This window comes from Colias croceus, chromosome 7 (assembly GCF_905220415.1).
Source record: "Colias croceus chromosome 7, ilColCroc2.1".
Classification (NCBI taxonomy): Eukaryota; Metazoa; Arthropoda; class Insecta; order Lepidoptera; family Pieridae; genus Colias; species Colias croceus.
This window is the reverse complement of record NC_059543.1, coordinates 1,915,788-1,933,565: the sequence shown is the minus strand read 5'-3', so window position 1 is coordinate 1,933,565 and position 17,778 is coordinate 1,915,788. Positions and strand designations below refer to the sequence as shown.

The 17,778-nt window shown below is 34.3% G+C and overlaps 1 pseudogene; it reads right to left on the bottom strand.

Annotated features, from left to right (window-relative positions):
- Positions 1–17,300, bottom strand: part of LOC123693193 — a 28,100-nt pseudogene extending 10,800 nt beyond the window's left edge.
- Between the last annotated feature and the right edge of the window lie 478 nt (positions 17,301–17,778).

The following is a 17,778-nucleotide window of genomic DNA, read 5'->3' as shown; positions in this document are numbered from 1 at the left end:
TTAAAAAATAGCTTACGAGTAAGTAGTTCATTATCAGTATTTACCAGAGAAAAAACAAGGAAAAGTTCCTTGATTGTAGTGGATTTAATGACCTAGCTGAAAAGAAAAACATTGCAAACATTTGTACAAATTTTACCCCATGATGTTTGTAAAAGCACCTTAAATAGACATTTTCCATATTTTAATTATAAATTATCTGTTTATTATTTATTTATTTATGTATTATACTAAGAGCTGATTTTTCAATCCTTGGTTAAAATTTATCCGTCCAATAAAGACACACATATTATCATAAAAACACGAACATATTAAAATGTCACCTGTAAACTGTCAAATACAGACAATTACAATACATTTTTGCAATGGTAGTTTAATACGTTATTCGATGAATTAGTTTAAACCAAGGATTGAAAAATCAGCCCTTAATTGTACAAACATGAATGGACAAAGCAGAAAAAAAGAACAATATCACAAAAACGTATCATTTGTACCAAAGGCGGCCTTATAGCTTAACAGCAATCTCTACCAGGCAATCTGGTAGGAAAGGAAATGTATGAAGGTCGTGGGATAGCGCAAAATAAATTATTATAATCACAATTGGTAGCGGTGTTTATTAACAAGGTATGAAAGTCAATAAATCCAGTACTATTATCTGAAGAGCCGGAAATTTCACACAGGAAGTTATATACATTAGGAGCTTTGCCACAACACAGGAGATTCTATTTCGTAACAATAGTTTTTCTATTTTTTATGCAGTCCATGTATCTTGACTGCCTCCTTGGTACAGTGGGTTTGATTCCCGGTGGAGACGGAGAAAAAAAAATTTCTCGGTCTGGCAGGACACAGAAAGCTGATCACCTACTTGTCCCTAAGAAAATCGATCAGTGAAACAGATGTATAATGCATCTGCCCCTTATCCCACTAGGGGACACGGGACTTCACTTTTATGTATCTTTAAAGACATAATTCTTTAGGTATACATAAAATACATAATACCATGTCTTCTTATCAAACGGCGTTGTTTAATAAAGAGACTAGGCTATGAATAAAACGTTTGATTTAACCAGTTAACATTTTATTGTATAAGACAAGAATTTCTTGTATTTATATCAACTACCTACATTAATATAGAATACATAAACTAGACTAGTTATTAAACAGATCTAAACTTGTTACTAAACATATCCATTCCCTTGTGAGAACACAATAAGTTTGTCGCCACAAATTGTTCCGCTTTCCTACATTCAAGTTTATGTCCTAAAGTGGAAACACCTATCGTTTAAATTATTATCTTAATACAAAGTAAACCATCATTTATTAGAACATTATTCTAATATGCTCAAATAAAATAGTGATTCCTAATACTATGTTATGTTTTATTCACATAATATCAGAGCTTCTTTCACTTCGAATATATAATTTGATAATTACATAGTCCCTCCTTGGTCCCTCCCTATGACTGGCATTGACATATAAATTTATAAAGAATAGAATAAATTCGATCACGAGGCGGGATTCATTGGCATTGACATAATAATTAATTACAAGCAAAGACAACATTTTAAGCATACATAGACTAGCTTTTCGCCCGCGTAGTCAAAGAAAATCACGCATAATTCTATATCATAGGATAGGTTCAAAAATTTTCGAACCTATCCTATGTGTTAGTCCAAGTTACCCTCTATGTGTGTGGCAAATTTCATGAAAATCGATTCTGCAGTTTAGTAAAGCGTTTGCGTAAAGGAGTAAACAAACAAATATACTACATATATATATTGTTTTCATTTTTTTACTTTATTCTCTGTTTAAATTATGTCAATATATTTCTCAACTCTAACATTGGAAGGTCATCGGTACCCGTAATACAGACTATAGTCTAGTACGGGACCATCGTTTTTGTATATTTTGTAATTGAGGTTGTGAAATAAAGATATTTTTATTTATTTTATTACTAGCTTCCGCCCGCGACTCCGTCCGCGCGGATGTCGGTCTTCGCGTGGATGGATTATTTCTTCATTTTGAGTAACTCTGACAATGATATCTTATAAAAATATATTGGACCCAAATACGGCTAGGCCTATAATAATACGCAACGTGTGTTCGCGGTTCTACAGAACAACGTCTATGGATAAAACTGAAAAGATAGGATAATAAGGTATAATTATACCAAGTTTCATCGAAATCGAACCGTTAGTTTTCACGTGATGCAGACAGACAGACAGACAGACAAAAAATTTTTTAAACACATATTTGGGTTTGGTATCGATCCAGTAACACCCCCTGGTATTTATTTTTTCAATATTTTCAACTTATTTTCAATGTACAGAATTGACCCTTCTACAGATTTATTATAGGTAATAATATGTATAGTTACAAATACAATGAAATGAGATGACAGAGAGAATTATGAGTTTAATGAATAAACCAATTTACGGTGAAAACAATATTAATATGTTAATTATTATTATTATGCATACAATATATTTTATTCCAATAAGAACGACCGCTCGCCACACTGGACACGTCCGCTCGCATCAAAATTCATAAATTTTATGCGTCGCGCGGCTTTTTTTTTTTTTTTGTGTGGTGTCTCTCAATGTTAGCCAGAAGGGCTTCTACATTTTAACGCGGACGCGGGGGTGAACTGAAGGTTCACCCTGGTAGCGACATGCGCAAGGGCGTCCCCCCTTGACGGGGATCTCGAACCTCGGCTTGGACTGTCGCTTGAGTGGAGGAGGCCAGAAGGGCCCTAATCGGACGGGTCGTCGCGCGGCGCGGATCGCAGTCCTTATATAGGAGTCGTGGCAGGCGTGGCATCGTGCGGCTCTCGTGTGACGCAAACGGTTCAAGCCAAATCCGACTTTCGGAGCTACATGTTACGGCGCTGAATCCACTGCGGTATAGAACAACGTCTATGGATAAAACTGAAAATTTTAGTTTATTTTTTTTTCTACGTATTTTTCCAGGATAAAAAGTATCCTATTTTACGCCCAGGATAATAAGGTATAATTATACCAAGTTTCATCGAAATCGAACCGTTAGTTTTCACGTGATGTCTTCACATACAGACAGACAGACAGACAGACAGACAGACAGACAGACAGACAAAAATTTTTTTAATCACATATTTGGGTTTGGTATCGATCCAGTAACACCCCCTGCTATTTATTTTTTCAATATTTTCAATGTACAGAATTGACCCTTCTACAGATTTATTATATGTATAGATTTTTATACAAACTTTCGTAAGCAGATATAAGCAGAATATATTTAAGCAGTTGATATAATTATCAATCTCATTCATTTCATTCATTTCTTGAATTCGAATCGAATAAATTTATTAAGTAGGTAAGAAGTTAACGTTTGTAACGTTTTCATAGCAATTACAATGACAATTTACAAATCAAAATACATGCTCGTGAAAACGTAGGGAACTTGGAAAGTTTCTAAATGTTATTTGGAATTTTAGCGAAATTTTATTTTTTTATTTTTGTTAGTCGACCAAAATTTGTGCTCCAAATAAGTATTTAGAGGGAACTCTTTAATATTTTCATTCTATTTTTGACTGATCGCCCTGACTTCGCCCGCGTAGACATTTTTGTAAGTTTTCATCCTGATCCAAAAGTGCTTCTAGAAGAAGTCTAATTATATAAATGTTTGAGTTTGATCTCAGCGGAGATAGAGACAAGTTCGATAAAGCATTGTAATTCCTTCAGCCTTTTTTATAGTTGTTATAAGTTACTATCCCACTTTTTTTTCAAATATTTAATGATCTAAGCATAATATACAGAAAGATAATATAAATATAAATATACATTTTTATGATAAAAAATAGTTACATGCTACGATGCCTCAGCCAACAAAAATACACAGGTATAGTCTGAACTAATAAAAAATTCCCTGTATATGTTACAGTCAAAACCCTGAACCAGTCAATATCCTTATTGACCGGTTATTAAGGTTATTGACCAAGGGCGTCAGTTAATATCCTTATTGACTGGTTTTATCTGCTAAAATCTGTTAATAAGGATATTGACCGGCACCCTTAGTCAATATCCTTATTAACTGATTTAAAGAGCAGACATTCAGTCAATATAGGATGGAATAGATTTTAACACTTAAATCTTTCTGTAATGGGCAAGTAAAACAATAGCGAGTCGCACTCGCTCGCTCGCACTCGCTCGGCTCGTGCGTGAGGGTCGCAGTTCAAACCTAACCTAACCTACTGGGTCGAATTTGACACTTAGATCTTTGTGTAATGGGCAAGTAAAACTCGCTATTGTTTTCTTTGCCCATTACAGAAATATTTAAGTGTTAAAATCGATTCCATCCTATATTGACTGAATGTCTGCTCTTTAAATCAGTTAATAAGGATATTGACTAAGGGTGCCGGGCAATATCCTTATTAACTGATTTTAGCAGATAAAACCAGTTTATAAGGATATTAACCGACGCCCTTAGTCAATAACCTTAATAACCGTCAATAAGGATATTGACTGGTTCAGGGTTTTGACTGTAGCATATATATAGAGAGTAGTTTAAAATATCCATTCCATATATTTCTTTGCAAAAATATATGGAATTCCAATCATAGCTCTGAATAATATTATGCAAGTAGGCATCACCGTATTGCCAATAGACTGTCAATTGCAGAAATGGGTTGCCAATATCATTTATATTACGCAAGGGAATAAACATAAAATAATTAATAAGCTAAATTACGTAATAATTGGATGATGGAATTTTCTACGTAAAAACATAAATTGGCTATTAGGTAGAGCTAAATTTAGTACCTATAAATGTAATATTTAGCAAAGACCAAAAATCGTCGCCTTACTGTCGTGACGGTAATGCCATGAGGCGACCTCGAAATTTTACTGTCAAGAAAGCTTGACCGACCGTCAGTGCGTACCGTCGGTCCTGACGATACGCATCAACAATAATTATTGTATGACTATGACACTGATGCGCATGACAATATGAACGGTTTTTGAATTTCTATACATAATATGACAAGCGCGACTGACGTACGCACTGATGGTCGGTCAAGCTCTACCATCTACAGACTACAACCAGCCTAAGAAGTTTCACATCAAAAGTTGGATTGGTTGATTATTATTATTGACGAAAAAAGCTTCAACTTTTTTTCTCGTATTATTTCTTGTATATACAGGGTTACTTGTAAAACACCAGCAACCTCGCAGGACAAGATAGCTAACATCATAAGTACCTAACAACATTTGTTCTACGACTTTTGATAATTTGTTAGATTTTATTTTCATACAAAAATAAATATTCATTTAATTTTCCGTTTGAATATTATGAACTCTACGCTTATCCCAAAAATTACGCAAACGACAAGCGAACGAGAGGGGGAAGGGGGCGTCGCGTAGTCCTTTTGATAATGATTAGAACATAGACTTATAAATGTTAGGAGAGTACAATAAAAGCTTAAAAAATCATTTAAAAATAATTTATTGCGTTATGCCAAAAGTCGTAGAACAAACGTTGTTACATAAGATGTTAGCTATCTGTATCTTGTCCTGCGAGGTTGCTGGTGTTTTACAAGTAACCCTGTATAGTAAATAAAATGCACTCGCATGGTTGATTTGTCATTTTAAATCAATATTAAAGGTTCAACACGGTTCAACACAGTTCAAAAAGCATACCAACATTTTCTAGAAATTTCTCCCAATATAAGATATTGGTTGTCACTTACACAAGTTAATAAAATGTCAAATACACAGTCACTTTAACCTGTGCTTTAACTTTAATTTAAATTCAGTCATTCATTAACCTTCTATCGTGCTTTATTAAAGCAATGATTTTTAAATCTATGACTTTAATTCACCAAGAAATCGTTAAGTGTGTATATAGTTAACTATCTTTCCACCTGCGGCTTCGCCCGCGTTTTCAAAGAAAAACCCGCATAGTTCCCGCTCCCGTGGGATTTCCGGGATAAAACCTAGCCTATGTTACTCGTGGATAATGTAGCTTTCGAATGGTGAAAGAATTTTTAAAATCGGCCCAGTAGTTTATGAGCCTATTCATTACAATCAAACAAACAAACAAACAAACAAAGTTTTCCTCTTTATAATATTAGTGTACCTAGATGTAACGTTTTTGCATATTTCTCGTTTTATTTTTTAAAAGTTACTATAGTCATCTTACTCATTAGGTAAAGGGCTTTCAATATCAGTATAAAGTTTTTTGATACCTGCAATAGTTACGGAATAATCGCCGTGCATACTTTACCATTACATGCGTGTCTATTTTCCGCTAAACGAAGTCCTTTCAACCTGACTCCGTCTTTCCAAGGTGTATCTGTGCCGATAACTGACCACCTCGAGCTTCTTGGTATCACCTTAACGCCTACTCTTAATTTTGGTTCATACATCGAATCAAAAGCCCAAGTAGCCAAGTAGTTTTTTTTTTTTTTTTTTTTTTAATGGCACCCGTCATCACAGGGTGTTCGCGCCACCTCTGGATTATAGTCCAGAGACATTTTTTGCTTTTATTTTTATTTTTTTTTGCACAAATAATTTTAAAATACAATATAAAATACTTACTGGTAAAATACAAAATAAAATAAAAAAATACTGGTATAAATTACAATAAAATGACTAAATAATTGCTTAAAAATACTATAAAATTTAAATCAAAATTATTATAAACAATTCAATAAAAGACGGCACAAAACACTCAACTTAATCCTATATCACAGTAAAAGAGCTAAAACTAATATCACACACTATTTCTTTTGTTGACTACGACTACAATATGTCTACAATATTGTAGGAACGCATCCCTACACTTATCCCCCAGGGCGGAAGGTAGATTCTCACCCGTCATCGCCATTCCCAATTTTTGCTCAACAGCATATCTATTGCTTGCAAAAATTGGGCACTCGAGTAACAGGTGAGGAACCGTCTCCTCAACTCCAGGCTGACATAGACACGACGGATCCTCCTTCAGCTTGAATCTGTTCAAGTAGAAGGCGAATCCACCGTGAACAGTCAGTACTTGTGTGGTGTGGTGCACATCTCAGCTTTCCATCAGGCGAGATAGTGGTCAAGCGCTTTCCTATCAAACAATAAAAAAAAAATACATCCTGTATATCCCTTTTTCATGTGCAAGTGCAACTAATGTGCAATCTAAACGACGACATGCAAATAACACTGATCTATTTATAATATTAGTATGGATATATACGTAGATTGATTTATAATTAGGTAACTATCCAACTTCTATAGAATTCTTTGAAGGGTAATAAATAGCGTTATATATTTTCCAATAGTTATTCATAAACACGTGCTTGAAATTGTTTGAAATATTTATAACGAAGTTCAAATAGTATAATAGGAGTTATTCATTGCCAATAGAGGCTTGTTTGTCAATTGAAATGGAATTTAACAAAAGGATTTATTGGAATCAAATGGACGGATTAATCTCTGTTTTTAATATATTTATTTATTTAACACTTTATTGTGCAATAAACCAGGTACATAAAATAACAAGTTACAATAAACAAAAGCACAAAGGGCGGCCTTATCACTATGCAGTGATTTCTGCCAGGCATCCACGGGGAGAAGGCAAAGAAGCGAGATAATAAATTGAGAAACAGAAGAAAAAATAATTATTAGATTAAGTAGAAGTAATTATATAATACAATAAAATGCATATATACAAGATACACACAACATACTACATTATAATAAACGAATCATATTGATACAACTAAAGACACATACATAATTATATATACATACAAATACATACTAAATAGTAGTAACTATATAACTTAAAAAATATATATAAATATACTTATCCATACTTATATTATAAATGCGAAAGTAACTCTGTCTGTCTGTTACTCAATCACGCCTTAACTACTGAACCAATTTGCATGAAATTTGGTATAGAGATATTTTGATACCCGAGAAAGGACATAGGCTACCTTTTATTGCGAAATATGTATCACGGGCGAAGCCGGGGCGGACCACTAGTACTACATAAATATATACTAATCCGAATTAAAGGCAGCTGAGAGATAATGGTTACGAACTTGGTTTTTAAAAGAAGATAGGGAAGGAGCAAATCTAATTATATTTTAATTTTTTAATAAGTGGAATAACGGTTTGATTTTTACTGATATATCATGAACGATTAATTATGATTATTGCAACATACCTAATATCTATAATATAAAAATGAATCCCAAAATGTGTTGGTAAGCGCATAACTTTAGAACAGCTGAACCGATTTCTTTAATTCTTTTTTTATTATATTCCTTGAAGTACGAGGATGGTTCTTATGTAGAGAAAACGTGAATATGTACCACGGGCGAAGCAGGGGCGGACCGCTAGTTTATTATAAATATTTATAAAATAATTCCATTATTAAGTTATAGACTACTAGCGGTCCGCCCCGGCTTCGCCGTGGTACATATTTCGCATTAAAAAGTAACTTATGTCCTTTCTCGGGTATCAAAATATCTCCACACCAAATTTCATGCAAATTGGTTGAGTAGTTTAGGCGTGATTGAGTAACAGACAGACAGACAGAGTTACTTTCGCATTTATAATATTAGTATGGATTTTTGATTCAATATCAGTCTTCAATATCAATAAACCTTCTATTTTTAAAACTCAATACAAACAGACGTTTTTTTAATCCCGTTGTACGTTGGAAACGAATTGGCCAGACTTCATAGACTTTGCTACTTTGCTTTGTACGTAGGTATACTAACTTTTAAACTAAAAAAACGCCGTGTGTCACTCGGGGACTGCCGCGGTAAAGATATTGCATGCTATGCCTTCAAGCCACACCTCCGCCCGTCGGAGTGGGGAGCGTGAGGTTTTATCGTTACGGAATTTCTCGATTCAGTCCCCGCGCTCAAGGCCCGCGGTAGAAGCTATGCAATAGCTTAACAAAAAAAAATTCTTCATGCGGACAGAATCGATATAAAATCAATCGATGAAATTAAATATATAAAGTATTTAGAAACATGTTGACCGGATTCGAACCTGGCACCTTTCCTTTTTTTAACTATATTTGAAATAATAACCTCTACACCGAAAACATAATTATACCTTCAGCTTGTCAAATAAAGTGACTTGCAAAAGTAGGAAATATAAAATTATCATCACCCCTATGTAATTTAATCTGCTTGAAATGACATGACTAATTCATTATTTCCATAGAAATATAAAATTATATTTATAGCGGAAATATTAAATAATAGCATTTCCGAATTAAACAAAGATTATTTTTGGATTACTACCTATTTGATGAATTTGTCCCATATACACATAATCCATACTAATATTATAAATGCGAAAGTAACTCTGTCTGTTTGTCTGTTACTCAATCAAGCCTTATCTATAACTGAACCAATTTGCATGAAATTTGGTATAGAGATATTTTGATACCCGAGAAAGGACATAGGATAGGTTTTATCCCGGAAATCCCACGGGAACGGGAATTATGCGGGTTTTTCTTTGACTGTGCGGGCGATGCCGCGAGTGGAAAGCTAGTATAATATAAGTTCACATAATATTTACATAAAAATAAAACAGTGTCTGTCTGTCTCCAGGCAGGTATCTCCTAAACCGCTATAGCTAGAAAGCTGAAATTTTCACAATTGGTGTGTTTCTGTTGCTGATATAACAACAAATACTAACAATATGTAAATTATAACAAATTATACATAAATAATAATTAATCGAATCGTTAAATCTAATTGCAAATGCTAAAGCGCTTTTGAAAGAAGTTTTACTATACTCAAAAGTTTGAGTAAGTCTGATTAACAACATTAAGAGCAAGATTATATAATGGAACTAATGTTGCCTTTGACAAATTCAATTTGTATACTTAAGTGATTAGATTAAATGTTACACGAGCACACCTAAACCTTACTAAGAACATGTGGGCTGTTTAAATTTAAACTGTAGGTGCGTATCTGCATTTATCAATGGCTAAACCGATTTCGTTAATTCTTTTTTTTATAATATTCCTTGAAGTACGAGGTTGTTTCTTATGGAGAGAAAATGTAAACATGTACCATGGGAGAAGCCGTGGCGGACCGCTAGTTTGTAATACAATTAAACTAGTTACTAGTCACTAGACTATAAGCCCAATGTTGAAATCTGATAAAATATAATAATCATAAATATTGCTCACGTGACTAAGAAGTTTTTTGTTTTTGTTATAACTATTTTACCGTACCTTCAGAGATTACTTCTTAAAAACTTAAAATCTTTATTTAGAAGAAGATGGATAGTGCCTGTCTAAAATTCTCATAAAAGTAAATCTTCCTTCTCAGTTTGCAGAATCTACTGATGAAATTATTACCGAAATACATAATAGTGAACGAGACTGGCCACTTAAAGACAGCGTCACGGATTTGAGTATTACCAGCTTACGAGTTTATATTGACGATGGGGTTGTAGCAATCACACAATATTATATTAAGCAAAACCTACTAAATGTAGTTCTTCAATTTTGAGCTTAGCAGGAATGTTACCTGCTGGAAGCCCCTTCGGTAGCACGAGTTCATGTAGCAGTAGATGATAGGATTGTAGCAGCAGTGCGACATCGCCAGCCAGTGGCTCGCGAACCACACGTACAGTATAGCAGGAATGTTACCTGCTGAAAGCCCCTTCGGTAGCGCGAGTTCATGTAGCAGTAGATGATAGGATTGTAGCAGCAGTGCGACATCGCCAGCCAGTGGCTCGCGAACCACACGTACAGTATAGCAGGAATGTTACCTGCTGGAAGCCCCTTCGGTAGCGCGAGTTCATGTAGCAGTAGATGATAGGATTGTAGCAGCAGTGCGACATCGCCAGCCAGTGGCTCGCGAACCACACGTACAGTATAGCAGGAATGTTACCTGCTGGAAGCCCCTTCGGTAGCGCGAGTTCATGTAGCAGTAGATGATGGGATTGTAACAGCAGTGCGACATCGCCAGCCAGTGGCTCGCGAACCACACGTACAGTATAGCAGGAATGTTACCTGCTGGAAGCCCCTTCGGTAGCGCGAGTTCATGTAGCAGTAGATGATAGGATTGTAGCAGCAGTGCGACATCGCCAGCCAGTGGCTCGCGAACCACACGTACGGCATCCCTGGCCAGGCAGTCCACTCTTCGTCGTTTTCATGGGCACTCCACAGCATCTAAAGACCATTTTATTTAGTATTAAAAGTCTGTATGATTTTGATATATCCTAATGTATACTTGCTTAATACACCTTTGATTATCGTCTTTATATTCGTACGTTCGTACGTAATTTCTTGTTGTTTTGGGAAACATGTTTCTTTAATTCTAACTTGCGATCAGGTTTGGTTGATTACTATTCCCTATATATACTTATAATTTATATTATTATGCGCGCTGCAACAAAAAATATATTGAAGGAATAAGGAGAGTCTATGAATTATTCTCTACTACGACCGTATCATTATATTATAAAAACCTGTCATTTGTCGGGTTTTTCGATAATTTCTAAGAAATATTACTTTCGGAAATGGGCGGGTAGGCGAGGTATTAAATACGATGACAAGAGATAAAATATAAAACTTCGTAAGCTTCCACAATTTTCTACTGATAGGTAGTTACGTGAATAAAGTAAATTCATGATTAGTAAAATAAAATAATATTTTATGCACTCAGTAGTAATACCTACCAAGATATAATAATTTCGTAGTAAATAAAAAGTTTCATTGGGTGATTTTGCACGATCCATACTAATATTATAAATGCGAAAGTAACTCTGTCTGAACCAATTTGCATGAAATTTTGTATAGAGATATTTTGATATCCGAGAAAGGACATAGGCTACTTTTTACCCCGGGAAATAAGATAGGTTTTATCACTGAAATCCCACGGGAACGAGAACTATGCGGGTTTTTCTTTGACTGCGCGGGCGAAGCTGCGGGTGGAAAACTAGTTATGGAGTAATGCTAACTGGATTTAAATGACATGCAGCTGCAGGAAACTAGCAGGATTCGTAGTATATTGTATGAACTTATCTAATCACTAGCGGTCCGCCCTGGCTTTGCCCGTGGTACATATTTCGCCAATGTCCTTTTTCGGGTATAAAAATATCTCCATACCAAATTTCATGCAAATTGGTTCAGTAGTTTAGGCGTGATTGAGTAACAGACAGACAGACAGAGTTACTTTCACATTTATAATATTAGTATGGATATGTTTCTACGTTATACTATGTAATAAGATACGAAATAAGTTCTATCTAATACGATAGAATGATGATCATCCCCATCTCATTTATGTCAATCCGATAATTTTCTAATAACAATTAAGTTTCCAATTTGATGAGGTTTCCATGAGGATCGCGGTAAAACAATATGTGTATTGTATACCGTAAATATCTCATTGTAAGCTCTCAAACTTCGAGAATTGTGCTCTTATATTGAAGAGAATCTATAATATTACGTTACGTTGGCTTTAATCTATACTCAATATTATAAAGCTGAAGAGTTTGTTTGTTTGTTTGAACGCGCTAATCTCGGGAACTACTTGTCCGATTTGAAAAATTCTTTCGGTGTTAGATAGCCCATTTATCGAGGAAGGCTATATATCATCACGCTAAGACCAACAGGAGCTGATTACTGCGGGTGAAATCGCAGAGCGCAGCTAGTATAATATACAAATGATATTTGTCAATATACTCTGCTATTGATAATTTGATACCCTCCATGTAACCAAGTGTAACTCACCAAAAAGACGTTGAGAGGCAGCCAGCAAATTGTGAACACGGTTACAACGGTAACCATCATCTTGATCATCTGCCAACAAAACATTTTAGATAAGTATCTTTTTATTTATAAGAAAAAAAGGTTTGGTTGTTTGTTTGATACGATCGAACTCAATAACTTCTTGAATCTTGGCTGATTTTAAAAATAAATTTAAGTGTAGTTGCGGGACAGCTAGGTAATACAAGAATCAACTTTATTTCGTTAGCGCCTAGAATAATTTCAACTTTAGATTTATTATTACAATGTAGATCTGTTCACTCATATTTTTTTGAATTTACTGAACTGTAATCAAAGGCTTTCAAAACGCTAACGTTTCATTTTAAATATTGTATTGAAGTGAGATGAAGTTATTACGAAAACAATGTATAGATAAATTGAAAATTCAGTTTAATTTTTCTACGCTCATCTAGTCAAACTATCGAATATTACAAAATATATAGAGCATGGGGTAGGAGCAGGTGTGTACCTATGTTCTATATATTTTGTAATATTGTACAATACAAGCATGTGTATGCTTCTGAAATGTAATACGAAAGTTGCGTGGTAGCAATCGCTCAATAATTATTTTTCAAACTCACATATAATTGTCTTTATGTCTGTTAAATATAGATGAAATATTTAATGTAATAACTTTTGTAATATTGCCTGTTGTAGTTAATAAGATCTCTTTAATGATAAGAGCACACACTCATTTCTTTTTTGTTTAATTGCATTATAGATATCGCCTAATTTATTATTAATTTCTGTGAATGTAGTGTTCATCTGTAATACCTAGTTGTGCATAATAACGTGTAAATCCTATTGTTACTGTTTTACGTGAATGATACATATATGTAACAACTGGTGATGAACCTTTTTAATAAATAAATAAATAATGATTATACCTTCTGTATTAATCATATTATCAGCTGTCTTTATTTCATTTTTAACCGACTTCAAAAAAAAGGAGGAGGTTATCAATTCGGCCGGTATATTTTTTTTTTTTTTTTATGTATGTACACCGATTACTCCGAGGTTTCTGAACCGATTTACGTGATTCTTTTTTTGTTCGATGCGGGATGGTGTCGAATTGGTCCCATAAAAATTTTATTTGGATAGGCCCAGTAGTTTTTATTTTATGAGCATTTTTGTCTGTAGGTATTTGTAAATTTTGCAAGTGCAAGTTTGAAGTCGGTTGTTTTTAACGCAGTTATCACTTGTATACATAGATAGATAATTATTTACTGAACACACAAGCTTAACATAAAACACAGATAGAAAGACAAACAGAGACAAGTTTGTACGTAAGATTTTTATACATATGAAAATACATGTTTGTACATTCTTCATACCTTTTTGTTACGCAAATATATTGTATTTTCATGACATTTCAGTTGACGGTTCGAGCATGTAGACCGATCTATCATCCACGCTATTGCGTGCAAATATCTTTGAGGTAAACAAGATGATGATCCAATATTTTCACTGCGCTATGAAATATTTCCGTATATTTCACACTTAAACATTTGGTCACAAATTGAACAAGTAAATAGACTTTTATAACTTCCTTACTACATAAATACTTAAGACGATGATATCCTAAAACAACCGGAGAACAACCGGGGCAAGCGGCTAGTATTTTATAAAATAAGTAGATTAAATTCACCTTCTTTTTGACAACACGTTAACCCCGGGCAATAAGAAATTATGTAAATATCATTGACTTTGAGAAACCCTGACAAATATTAATTTAAATCAGACTTATAGATGAAATAAAATGGTTTTGTTCACTTCAATTTGTCAACAATTTGGAGGTAAATACGGGTTTTAAACTCAAATAATTGGAAATATATTTCAATATTGTGAAATTTGTTAATTAATTTTGAAATTAGCTGATGGAATATATTAATTGTTTTGCATCCAACTGAACAACAGAATATGTGCGGTGTCAACAACAGAATATGTGCGGTGTTTAAAAGTTTGGTAATATTACACATTACACAATAATTATTAGTCTTAACATTTTTTTTTCAATACTTGAGCAGTTATAGTGTTCAAATCATGTCCAAACCATCTAAGCTAATTGCACCAACACGTAGAAAATCGTCACAAGACTTATACTCAAATAGCTTGCCTTCCTCTTAGATTGCTGCATCCTCGAGTCCCTGTGAATCTTCATCTCTCCAGACGGTCTGAGTTACAGACCATAAAGGCAACCCTGGTATGTATGCACACCTAACACCAAAAGGTATTTCATATTAACACATCTTACCTTTCTCTTCGAATTCTGCATCCTCGAGTCTCTGTTCATCTCCGCCTCCCCCGGTGGTCTGACGCCCCAGACGACATAAGCAATCCTTGCATATGTACATATCAGGGCAGCGAGTGGTAACGCAAACTGTAGGGTCAATAGTGCACAGGTATATTGTTCACTTTGTTTGGGCGTCGTCCATATTTCCGTGCAGACGTCTCTGGAAAAGGGTGTAGGGATGTAGCATTTATTTTGGATAGCAAAGAGCTTTTACGACCTTGAAAAAATGGTATGTATTATTGCATTAAATTTGGACAATAGCAATTTGTTTATTGTATATTGTAAGGATAGATGTTAGCCACTTATTGAAATGTACATAATATAACAATTAATAGTAATTATGTCTGTCAGTCTGTAGTCTGAAGAAGATCTAGGTCTCCAGAATTTCCAGAAATGACTGGGATTCACGATAAATTACATAAATATAACAACTGCATGAGAACAGTACAATATCTGGTATAAACAGAAATGATTAAAGGTCTTAAAATTATAAAGAAGAATAATGTAATTTACAAGTAGAAACACTGAAGGATACTTTAAATTGCAAACGAAAAATACTCCAATACTTTATGTATGAGCTTTTGTTGATAGATAATATTTTAGTTATGTTCGATAAAATCATTAAACTCAGAAACAGAAGCTTCAGTGTAAAATGCCATTCTGAATATTGTGTATTGTGTATCATATTTCATATCGTAATTTATATTCGAAATTTAAAATTAACCTTTTCCCAGAAAATCTCCAAGGTAAATTTATCTATAAGTTTACAAGAATAAAGTGTTATAATAAATTTCGTTAAATTCTGGTGATTAATTTTATAAATACAAGATTAAAAGTTAAAGAGGATAATTGTTAATGTTTCAATACGATTTTAATAAAATAATCTAATCTAATATTTTTTATATTATAAAGGCGAAAGTTTGTATGTATGGATGTATGGATGTTTGTTACTCTTTCACGTAAAAACTACTGAACCGATTACAATGAAATTTAGTACACATATAGAGGGTAACTTGGATTAATACATAGGATAGTTTTTATCCCGGAAATCCCACGGGAACGGGAACTATGCTGGTTTTCCTTTGCAAACGCGGGCGAAGCCGCGGGCGGAAATCTAATATACTTATAAAGTGATATTACTTTTAAATAATTCGCAATAACAATGAAAAGTTAATTATCTCTTTAATAATATAATATCTATCAAAACATTGTTTATTAATACATAATCCATACTAATATTATAAATGCGAAAGTAACTCTGTCTGTCTGTCTGTCTGTTACTCAATCACGCCTTAACTACTGAACCAATTTGCATGAAATTTGGTATAGAAATATTTTGATACCCGAGAAAGGACATAGGATAGGTTTTATCCCGGAAATCCTACGGGAACGGGTTTTTCTTTGAAAACGCGGGCGGAAAGCTAATATGTAATATAATATCAGTTGTTTAATATTGATTAAAGCACTGAAACCCAGTTTCTTGGTAAAAATTCTAACGGTTTAATTTCTCAGGGTCATTTACATGTAGAGGTGTATTCTCAAATACTCACAGTTCACAAACCTCATGCCAAATTGACGGTCTCTGCAACCTCGATACCACTAGTATTGGTGCAGCTGTTGCCATGGCCCCACACCACACACCCAAAATCACCAACTTCGCCGCCGCCTTCCCCAAACGAGGCTTCAACGGCTGCATTATCACTATATACCTATCCACAGATATAGCCAACAAAGTATACGCACTAACTAACACAGACACCGCTTGAGAAAAGTTCACTATCTTACACATAACAGCCCCAAACGGCCAATATCGTAACACTAGCATAGACACAAAGGAAAAAGGAACACAGAATATAGTCATCATTATGTCGCCAATGGCCAAATTCGCGATAAAGAAGTTCGTCACAGTTTTCATTCGCGGCGATGTCCGGACAACGAAACACACCAGCCCATTCCCGAAGAGAGCGATCACGAATATCACACTATACATGAAATACACGCAAAAGTGGAATGCGAATGACGTAAAGAATACTTCAGATTTGCTTGTCTTGCAGGAGTATGGGAGGAGTCTTGTGAAATTGCCATAGGTGTCGTTCCAAGTGAAATTGCCATTTTGCGCGCAAACCACTGCGTTGCAGAGCTCTGAGTAATCTTGCGTTTTGTTCTCGTCGACGAATTCAGTTGAATAGAACATCACTCTTGATTACAGCGTTTTCATTTGCGTCCCATTTATGTACCTGTAAAGGACATACAGAACATTTATTACAAAGAAGATATTTGCATATAGCGACAGATTATGACGACAATGCTCTTAAACTTAATTCATTAAATCTAAAGCTTCAGCCTGAAACTATATTATGAACTATTAGTAACATCTGTTCACAAGCGCAGTAATTCTTAATTGATAATTTAAGTATACACAAATTCTCCTAAATTAATTAAACGTGCGATAGCTTTCTAATATACCCAATTAACTGAAAGTAAACAGCCCATAACTGTTCGAAGGGTTTATTCAAATCGTAAACCGAAGTCACATTTAAATTCAGCCTTAAATCGTTAACCCAAGGAATAAAAAACAATCTTCTATTCAATAGTATTTGGAATGAACCAATCATTTCTTGATAAGAACATCAAGTTAGACTTAATAAAGATAATTAGGTATACATCTACACTAATATTATAAAGAGGAAAATTTGTATATAAGTACCTAC